The following is an 11,317-nucleotide window of genomic DNA, read 5'->3' on the forward strand; positions in this document are numbered from 1 at the left end:
TTCCTTCCTGGAGACTTACAGAATCAGATTTTGGAAGGAGGGCGGGAACTCCCACTAACACGTGTGTGTCAGATGACTTGCATGCATTCTGAGGCAGAGCCCGACAAACTGCCCTGCCTCGGCCACTTCCTGTACACCTCCCAGAGAACCCATTTTCCTGAAGTCTAAATTCCAAGACATCTTGGGTCTTTTTAAAATGTTATGTTCACTGTTGAATCCACAGTACTTTGAACAGCTTCTGGTACACGGTAAAATTGTTGACTAAATTAAATGTATATAAATTGTGATGTAAATTGGGTCTGCACCTAAGTTTGCTTTGAGCAAGATGTCTCATGCTGATTAGTCAGTCACAAAAAGTGAAAGGCCAGATGTTTTCCCTAATATGTGAGAAACTGAGACACAGGAGAGGCTCCAGATCAAGGGGGAGAAGCCTGGTGGAGTGATGGAGGGGCCCGTGGTTGGAGGTGGGACAGGGAGTGAGACCGATGAGGGAAGCACCTCAGTGGACATGATGTGGGTGCACAGAGTTATGTGTGTGAAGCACAGTGCTGTGCACCAGGAGGGTGCAGGGGTGGGGTGGGAGTCGGGGGGCTCACTAAGTGCTGTGTGCATGTATGCCTTGATTGCTCTGGACTTCATTATGGTGTAGGATTTCAATGCACCAATAAAAATAAATAAATAAAAAAAAAGTAAACCATAAAGAGAAAAGATTTCTCATGCTAAAGAATGAAAGTGCCTGGACTTGGTTTGGCTCTCCTTTTTCCTTAGGGAAGGAAAACAAAGATAATTGAAAGTCCTGAGATGTCTGAGCCCCCCAGAAATTATATTGGGGACAGAACTTATAGATACATGTTCAATGCTGGGTTCCCACTGAATCCTAAATAATGACCTATTAGGCATAAGTACCATCTTTGCATTTATTCCAGCAGATGTTGTAATTTACCAAAGGTCAAGTGTCAGTTACTGTTGAGCTTGATTTTCCATCCAGCTATCATGACTTGTGGATCAAAAATTTTCATGCCAGAATATCTGACAATCTGGGTTCAAGTTAAGACAGGGCCAGGATGTGATTTCCTACAAGAAGCTTCACACTGACAGTGTTGGCCCTGAGCTAGGCCTGTCCTCTTGGACACTTGCAACCAGTTCAATGGCTTTTCCAGTCTTTATCAGACAAAGCTCTTACTTTTGTGACCCAGGTGCTCAATTCTGCAAATGGAAGCCATTCATTCATTCATTCATTCATTCATTCACTCACAAGTCTGTTCTCCAGATAACTAGATTGAGCATATCTGTCTATAAAATACCTTTATTCATTTTTTTGCAGATACAATTGAGTAGTCTTATGTATTTATGAGAAGAATATGCCATTTATTTTAAAATGGAACTGCTAGGTTTGTATGGATGAGTTTCTAAAAGTGGACTTTGGTTAGACAAAGTGGAAATGGTGGCGGTTCTTTATTCCCAATTCTTCCTTCCCAATGTAAATAGAGTTTTAAAAAATAGACAAACTTTGTATGGATTTGGGACCGAAATTAGGAAAAAGCTAGGAGGAAGGGAAGGGAGACCTGTGGAGTAAAAGCAGCCAGCTTGGTTTAGGTTCCCCCAAGAGCGGAGGTCTTGGGTGAAAGCCTTGGAGGTGATCCTGGGGGGCACTGGGTGGGGGAGGAAATGCGACAGGGAAGGGATCCTCCCTCAGAGAAGGGTGGAACGTGTCTCTCATGTCATCCTTAAGGACAGGCAAGTTGAGGCTACCCCCCCATCTCTCCTCAGTTATGGGAGCCCCTGGAGCATTCACCGCCTGTACTTCAGCCCGTCTCCCCTCCCCTGTGTAGCCAGTGGATGCTCTAAGCACCAGGGCACTGCAGGAAGCTATGGCGGTGACCAAGAGCTGTGTGGGCGACCTCTGGGGAGGCGGAAGGGGCCAGGTACTGAGGCGCTGCATGTGTATGTGTATGTAATGGTTAGTTTTAGATGTCAACGACAGTGTTGGGGGGTGAGACTGACATTGAAATAGGTTGATTTAAGTAAACCAGATTGCCCTCTGTAATGTGGGTAGGCCTCATTGCATTCGTTGAAAGCCTGAGTAGGCTGGGCGTGGTGACACATGCCTGTAATCCCAGTATTTAGGAGGCTGAGACAGAGGATCGCAGGTTTGAGGCCAGCCTCAGCAATGTAGTGAGAACCTCACCAACCTAGCTAGACCCTGTTTCAAAACAAAAATAAGGACTAGGGGTATAGCTTGAAGGAAGAAAGCCCCTGGGTTCAATTCCTACTACGCCTCCCCCAAAAGGCTGATCAGAACAAAGAGATTCATGTACCAGCTATTGCCTTTGTTTGTTTGTGGTGCTGAGGATTGAATTCAAGGGCAATTACACCTCTATGCTACACTCCCAGTCTTATTTTTTTATTTGGAAACAGGGTCTTGCTAAATTGTTGAATATGCACATGCTTGTAATCCCAGCATTCAGTAGGCTGAGACAGGAGGATCACGGTTCGAGGACAGCCTCAGCTACTTAGTGAGGCCCTTTGCAACTCAGTGAGACCCTGTTTCAAAATAAAGAATAAAAAATAGGGCAAGAGGTGTAGCTTGGAGGTCAAATGCCCCTGGGTTCCATCCCCAGACCTGTAAAAAAAAAAAAAAATGCTGACTCTGGCTACAAACCTGCAGTCCTCCTGTCTTAGCCTCCAAAGTTCTGAAATCCAGGAGGTGCCACCACACCTAACTCCAGCTTTCACCTCTGGACTTCACCTGTAGCATCAAGTCTCACTTGTGATGGACAGACAGCCTTTGAGCAGGAGTGGCTCATCCCTCTCCTCTTTCACCTGATCTCCCTGCCGATTTGCCGACTTAATCCAATTCCTTACAGTAATCACCCCTGCTGTTTCCTCTGGTGGACTTATTAGCTCCATATCTCTGGAGAGTCCTAATATAGTATGCATGTATATGCTGGTTGGGGATGAAAGAAAGCAGTCGGGATTTATTTTTATTTTTATTATTTTTTTTAGTGTTCCTACAAGTTTAATTTGTAATATTGCCAAGCTGTAAACAACTCAGGTGTTTTTCAATGTGTGCATGTTAAAAAAATAAGCACACAAGCAAGCAAACAAACACAACTTTGGAATATCCATACAGCAGAATACAGCTCAACAACAAAAAGAAATAAATTAGCCAGGCGTGGTGGCCCACACTTGTAATCCCAGTTCTTGGGAGGTTGAGACACAGGATTGCAGGTTGGAAGCCAGCTTCAGCAATTTAGCAAGGCTCTCAGCAACTTAGACACATCCTGTTTCCAAATAAAGAATAAAATGGGGCTGGGAGTGTAGTTCAGAGGCTGAACTTCTCTGGGTTCAATCCCCAGCACGCTCCCCCCTCACCACAAACACACACATATTACACGGGGTCTTTTATTGTTGTTTTCTTTTCTGTTAAAAATTGGCTATCTCAGCTTGCGGGTAGTTCTAATACAAGAGTTTTTGGTTATTTAACTCCTGTTTACTTTTTGCTATTTCATTCTTTATCCTTCCTTCCTTCCTCTGTATATCCCTGGTTTGCACAGCAAATGCCCGATTGCTACAATATTCACATTCAGAGCTTGGAACAAGGGAAGGAAGAGAAGTCCAAAGAATGCTGCAGAATGCAGTGAGGATGTTTTGACAAAGAAGGGAAAACAGGTTGTTTCTACCTATTTAATTTCAATTATAGAACAGACTGATGTCCTGATATGTTTCTGAAAGTGGTAAGACATTTTACTTCAATATCGTAAAAGTGGTAACCAGAAGTACAAATACAGAAAGCTTAAAACTTCCAAGATCAAACTCCACCAGAGACAGCAACATTCTCATCTCAGAAGCATTTTATTCTGCAGGGCAGGAGGGTGTAAAGGTATAAAATTGTAGTTTGTTTTTATTGTTGTTTTTGGGATCTTATAGAAGGAAGCAACAATTTTTTTTACAGTGGCTTTAACTCACAGAGCATTCTGTCCATGAAACACATTATTGCAGAAAGTATGTTTGGTTCTTAACTGTTTATTGCTACCCAGCCTAATTAGAATGAGAAGGAATTTATTATTTCCTAGTAAGTACTAGATGCCTTACTCTTATCTCTGCCTCTTTCAGTTTCCAAGTCCCAGAAAACAACTCTCAAAAATAATTCCAGATGCAGGTTGGCAAAATAATTATTCTTATTTGTACAGTCTGAAGTTTCTCTATTGCATTTATTATGGTATTTTGCTACGTGTCCATATTCAGTTGGAATCCCTTGAACATCTGAAAACGCTAAGCCCGATAAGAAGCATTAAATACGATCTTATTTTCTACATTAAAAAACTAATTTTCAGAGCAGCAATTTGTAGGCAGCAAATAATCAGATTATTTCCTTTATCTCTCGGTGTTTCCCAGATGGAGCAGCCTATATAATACTATATTATGCAGCTTGAGTTGGACGTACATCAAAACCATTAGCTCACTTTAAAAGCTCCACTGGGAAGATGAGAACTAGAGTCAAGGAGAAATTTACTCTTCGAAGATGAATTCCAATAAAATGAAGCCAAGTATGTGGGGAAAAGCATCTTTTAACAAGATATTTATTGACTGTATTTTAGATTTTTGCATTTCTGCTAGACGATCTAAAGCAAAAAATTAGCGATGGAAGAAGTTATTAATTAGGAGCGGAAACTGGGAAGAGAACGTTTATCCTCAGCAGTCTGTCTTTTTATTCACAGCATCCTGCCTATTATTAGAAGATTACACTCGCTGCCTGCATTAAATTAATTAAGACTGTGAGCCAGGCACAATGGTGCACGCCTGTAATCCCAGTGACTCGGGAGGCTGAGCAGGAAGATCACAAGCTCTAGTCCAGCCCAGGTAACTTAGTGAAAATCTGTCTTAAAATAAATAAATGAACAACGAAATAAGTAAATAATAAATAAATAAATAAGAAAGTTTGGTTGTAGCCAGGCGTGGTGGTACACTCTTGTAATCCAAGTACACCGGAGGCAGAGACGGGAGGATCCCAGGTTTAAGGCCAGCCTCAGCAACAGTAAGGCCCTCCACAATTTAGTGAGACCTTGTTTCAAAATAAAAAATAAAAATAGGACTGAAGGTATAGCTCAGAGGTAGAATGCCTCTGGGTTCAATCCCTAGTAAAACACACACACACACACACACACACACACACACACACACACACACACCAAAGACTGTGGGACATAATCCCAACTTTCAGCATAGCCAAGCTGTAGGAAGTTTGAAGTCGAGAAACTGAGATCCTTAACTTTACTTACTGGGGAGAGTTTGACCTAACACACAACTCCCCAAACTGAGTGAGGTGGAGACCATTCTGCTCCGGCCAGGCTGGGGCTTCACCCACTGCTGCATTCCAGGCAGATCTTACCTGGGGCTTTACAGAAATGGTCTACAATCATGGAGCTCTTTCAAAGTAAGGCTTACGTGTCTGTTCCAGATCATCCAAGTAATGCCAGGCTGCCACCAGGGCTAGGCCTTGGATGTGAATTCCAATGTCATCTGTGTTCTTTTCTTTGTTTTCTTCTTGGTACTGGGGATTGAACCCTTGGGGCTTTCTACCTCTGAGCTACAGCCCAGCCCCCCCTTTTCTGTTTGTTTTTAACAAAATGTTTATTTTCTTAAGTCCAATGCATTCACAGCGTGTTAATACTTTAAATGTTCCATTTCCACCAACTGTAGCATTATTATCTAAGTAAACCAAAATAAGTGCTTTTATCATAGATATAAACAATGATTCTTAATCATATTTTAAGGACCTAAACTTTCCCCTAAATTTTAGCATGGGTAGTTTTATTGTTTCATTTAGAAGCTGATTTTAAAAAATAGCGTGTACAAATGAATAGGTTCAAATTGTGTAAATATATTATAGCATGTTATCAACCCACATCAAAGCAACTGGAGGAATAAGTTACAAAGAAATAATAATTCTGGCCTGTAAGAAATGGGAAATGTTTTCAAAGCACTTAACCCACTAACACAAGTCTCCAAAACTTAATTAAAAGATGAATTTCATAGTAATGTAATTTTAACCTCCATTTACAATCATTTTAATATATTGCCAAGAAGTTTATGTCACAATGTGGCTTTCCAGTGTTCACAATTTACAGTTTAAATTTGTACATATGTAACTTACTAACATATAGGACAATTTTTACTATTACAAACTATCCTATAAAAAAAAATAAAACATCCTATGTAAAAGTTTGAACATAGATTAATGCAACATGGTTTTTGATATTTTAGCCATTTTCTAAATACCAGCATGTAAACTTGCCTACTTAATATATGACAGCTACAGGCCAGGCGTGGTGGCGCACGCATGTAATCCCCGCTTGGGAGGCAGAGACAGGAGGATCGCGCAGGTTCGAAGCCAGCTGCGCGCGTGCTGGTTTCTTTTAGAAGAAAATCTGGGTCATAAAACCTCACAACACTGAAATTGGCAGTGATTTCTTGGATATGATTTCAATGGCACAGGCAACAGAAGAGTATGCAAACTCCCTAAAAAATAAAAACATATTGTATATCCAAAGACAATGTAAACAGAGTTAAAAGTTACTAATAGAATTGGATAAAATATTTCCAAATGCTATATCTGAAGGTATATTAATATTCCAGCTAGAAATCCTAAAAATTAACAACAATAAAGGCAAACAATACAATTTAGAGATAGGTAAAAGACTAACATAAATAATGAATCTCCACAGATAACCAATCTTAGTTGTCTGTTGGATGGAAAATCTTGTTTCTCTGGTTCCGGTGTATCTCCTCTGTGGCTCTGAGCTCTGTTCTCAGTCCGCTTTCTCTCTGGAGCCTGGTGATTTTTTTGTTTCTCTGGTGATGGTGTTTTCTGGCTAAGAAAGGCGCTGATTTTGTGGTGATGGAGATTGGTTTTTAGCGGGGCTCTTAAGCCCCGCTTTTCTCGGTCGCCATCTTTCCGGAAGTCTCACCCGACATTCTTGATGAACTTCCAGGTAATGGAGGAAAATTTGAAGCTAATAAATCAAACTGTGGTGTTGGAGCCTTTGCTTTAGCTGCTGAAGGTTGGGGCCTTGGAGTCCTGTTATCCACCCGCTGTCTTCGACCTCTGCCCCTAACATAGCCCCCACTCTGTTCCGTTTGTACAGTAGAAGTCTCCTTTGGAAGATAAGTTTGTTCTTGATGCCCTGTTATTGTAGAGTTAGGCCGTTCAGGTTGAAAGTTTCTTGTACTAGATCTATTCAGTGGTCCATCCCCCAATGACACAGAGCGCTCTGTTCAGTGTTCTGAACCACTGGATGACCTAAAATGAGGCTTCACATGTTTTTTTTTTTTGGTTTGGTTTTTGTTTTTGAATAGCTGACCCATATTCGTAGCAGCAGCATTTGTTTAAAAGATCCTGGTAAATTAAAGCCATTCACAAAACTACCATTGGGAAAGGGAGCCAGTGGTGTTTCAAAATAAGGTGCTGGACTTGGCGACCAAGACTGAGGCACAGTACTAGAGTTGGTGAGGATTTTACACAGGCTGCATGGAGACTGGTGAGGCACATGTGCTTGAGTTTGAATGGGCTGACTCTACATACTGGAATCCATTAATCCATAACCATTTTTAGGAAAAAATGTATTGATGGCTTTTATCCTTGCCGTGATTGGTTTGCCCTGAAAAGTTCTGACTTCTTCTATTAAGTATCTAAAAGCCTGTTGTGCTTCTGTGTCTGACTGGAAAGTGATATGCCGGTTGCTATTGTGTGCAAACTCACAGCTTATCGCTTTAGGGCAGTTTTCATGTTTAAACAAACAAAGCCTTCACTTCTTCTACAGGTGTTGTTTCAGGAATCTCTCCGAGACTCACAATACAGCGCATATGACTTGGTCTCACCTTCTTGCCGTTCTCATCAGCTTGCACCATAGGAGAAGATCTCAGTGCTTCAAGAATTAGATCAGGATCCTGCTAGGGCTGGATCCCGGGGATCATGTGTTGGTGAGAGAAGAGTCGAGGTTGAGTGAGAGAAGACTCTGACACATGAGACCAGATGCAAGCTTCTCTCACCAACACATGACCCCCGACTCCTGCTAGGGCTGGACCCCAGCAGGATCCGTGGTCAACTTCTTTTATTTCTTCCATGTTGCCAACTGTCCAAATTGGGACAAACTGATCAGTATCGATCTGAACTATCAAGTAAAGATCCTGTGACAGATTTTCTCTTGAGAAACAGGATTCCTAAATGTTTCTTCAGACATTCTTTTAGATCTTCTGTAGAAATTGCTGAAGTGCTTTCCCCAGAAGCATCATCTATTGGATAACTCAAATCATCAGGTCCTAAAATCATTCCATCAGTTGATTCTTCGAAGCCTGTAGTATTTCTTGTGGTTTCACGAGAATGAGAATACATTACTTCATATTCCTTGCACATATCTTCTGAAGGCTCTGCATTACCCTCAGGATGAGAGTCTGATGTGGCTGCTGTTTCATGCCAAGAGCTTTCAGTTCCATGAGTTAACACAGTGGTATCAGGGGTTCCAGGAGGAATTTCTTGCCATACCTTGGCATTAGGATTTAAACCAGTGCCTTTAGCTGTTCCCTGCTCCATGAAGAGCAACATGTCTCCCTCTGCTTGGCCCTATCTTCCCACCGCCATGACTCCAACTGGCCCCAATTGCCAGGATAAAGACACTCGCCTGGCCCTTCTACCCACAGTGGACCTGACTCCCAGCTCCTTTTATTATTTTTATTTTGAAACAAGCTCTCATTAAGTTGCTGAGGCCAGTCTCAAAACTGAGATTCTAGCCGGGCATGGTGGACATGCTTATAATCCCAGCATTTAGGAGGCTGAAACAGGAGGATCGCGGTTTGCAGCCAGCCTCAGTTACTTAGTGAGGCCCTTTGCAAGTCAATGAGACCCTGTTTCAAAATAAAGAATACAAAATAGGGCTGGGGGTGTAGCTTGAAGGCAGAATGCCCTTGGGTTCCATCCCCAGTACTAACAAAACAAAACAACAAAACCCCTCAAAAAACAAACAAACAAAAAAAATTGAGATCTTCCCATTTCAGTCTCCCAAGTACTGGTATTACAGTACTTGTAGCCACGACAGCTGGCTCCATCTGTCTTCTTTTTTCTGTACCATGTTACTTTACTAAAACATTTTTTCTTTTTTCTACATGACATTTATAACACAGTTTGGTCATCAATATGCCCTTTTGCCTGATAAGTACCATCAGCTTTCATGACATTCTTTCTGTCTCCAAGTAGGGAAAAGCGATTCACCCAAAACTTCTGTAAATGGTAGAACTCAGTATTGAATTAATTTGTTGCAGTGGGCACTGGTAACTGGCGATATTGGCAGGCTGTTTTTCACACAAGCCTCAGGTACCCAACCTTTTCCCCAGCAGGTCATTGTGCCTAGGAATGTTGAACCTCACCTGAGCTCTGAACATCAATGGCTTTGTGTTGTGGGAAACAGCTGCAGGGAACCACCCTCCTCTATTGCATAGGAAAGGGTTCTGTCCATGTTTGACTCTCATGACTGCAAGACAAACGGACAGCTCCCTTGCTTACTGGATGAGGCCAAACACAGGACTTCCAATTTCCACACTTTGAAGGTTGAATGATTAGCGGAACTATTTGTCCTCCTGAAATTATCTAGACACAGAGATAAACATTTTCTATTAAGCTGATTGAGACTTCTGATTGCAAAATCAATCCCAATTGAAGCCACCCCATCTATAACGTGTTTATACCTATCTATGAATGTATAAAACTGTCCTGTGGAGACATGCTGGTCCTCAGATCCCAGGGGCTCCCCCTGTTGCAATAGCCTGGATAAAATTAACTTTCTTACTTGTTTAGTTTTTGTGTTTGGTGAGACAAATCAGCTCTCTTAAATAGACTTCCATTTCTCCTGGCCCACAATGGAGAAACAGTTCTTGGGTGTATGTGTACGCAGAATCCATGTATTAAGAAAACCTTTTCTTTTTTTTCTGTGGCACTAGGGATTGACCCCAGGGACCTTGGGGGCCTTTAAAAATTGTATTTTTTTTGTGTGTGGGGTACTGGGGATGGAACCCAGAGACATTCTACCTTCGAGTTACACCCCCAACCCTATTATTTTTATTCTTTATTTTTTTGAAGCAAGGTCTTACTGAACTGCAAAGAGCCTCACTAAGTAGCTGAGGCTGTTTGTAAACCGTGATCCTCCTGTCTCAGCCTTCCAAATGCTGGGATTACAAGCTTGCTTTTTTTTTTTTTTTTTTTTTTTTTTTTTTTTTTTTTTGGTGGTACTGGGGTTCCTGGAAGCCCTTCTATCTCCGGGCTACACTCCCAGACCTATTTTTACATTTTTATTTGGAAACAGGGTCTCCTAAACCAGCGCGCGCGGCTAGCTTCGAACCTGCGCGATCCTCCTGTCTCTGCCTCCCAAGCGCGGGGATTACAAGCGTGCGCCACCACGCCCGGCCCAAGCTTGCTTTTTTTTAAACAGTGTCTCTCTAGGTTACTGAGTGTCTTGCTTAGTTGTGAAAGCTGCCCTGGACACTGTGATTCTCCTGTCTCAGCTTCCCATGTACCGGGATTACAGGTGTGCATCACCTTGCCTAGCTTAAAACAAACGTTTGAAGTTGGACTAAATAGGAGTACCATCCCTTCAATTTGTAATAGAAGAACCCTGCTCTCAATCAATATTGATATTGCCATCATAGACTGCAAACACATTGATGCTCCCTAGAAAAAAAAAATCCACCTGTTATTGTCACTACAGTTCCGTGCTGGGGACTAAGATCATTTTGCTGAACAGCTAGTGTTTTTTCATTTCAGGTGGGGGTGGGGCTCTGTGACTAAGGTGTGTGTGTGTGCCACCTGACTACCTGTCATAGTTGAACCTGAGATAACTGACACACCAGGAATCTCTGCTCAGTGTAAATTCAAAGGAGCAGCAGTCTGACAAAAATTGTCATTGATTGCAAGCAAATCATAAATGGAGGTTCTCTTTTTTTTATTTATACAATAATGAAACATTTATTCAGTCAAAGCAAACATATGTAAATCAGCTCTTAAACTAACAATTTTTTTGAATAGCGCTAAACATAAAAATAGAAGAAATTTCAGTATCTTCATTAACCATTTTATATGATTAAGGCTCAGATATAATGCACATTCCATAAAAGAAAATATTGGTCACCTTGCATTTAACCCTGACTCTGCTAAGATGTAGTTTGCCAAGTAACCAAAGGCCACCACGACTCAACAGCAGGACAAGTCTCCCCAGGAGAGGGATTCCCTAAAACCCTTGTGACCATCCCTCAAATTGTGGGAAATGTG

At 41.8% G+C, this 11,317-nt stretch overlaps 1 pseudogene across 1 annotated transcript; it reads right to left on the reverse strand.

Moving 5' to 3' along the window:
• Positions 1-6,893: 6,893 nt before the first annotated feature.
• LOC308272250 (la-related protein 4-like) lies at positions 6,894-8,605 on the reverse strand (annotated as a pseudogene). Its single transcript has 3 exons — positions 8,110-8,605; positions 7,647-7,953; positions 6,894-7,445 (listed from the first exon to the last, which is right to left on the reverse strand). The product of its transcript is annotated as a la-related protein 4-like (transcript).
• Between the last annotated feature and the right edge of the window lie 2,712 nt (positions 8,606-11,317).

Source organism: Muscardinus avellanarius, assembly GCF_963383645.1.
Source record: "Muscardinus avellanarius genome assembly, chromosome: 13".
Taxonomy (NCBI): domain Eukaryota; kingdom Metazoa; phylum Chordata; class Mammalia; order Rodentia; family Gliridae; genus Muscardinus; species Muscardinus avellanarius.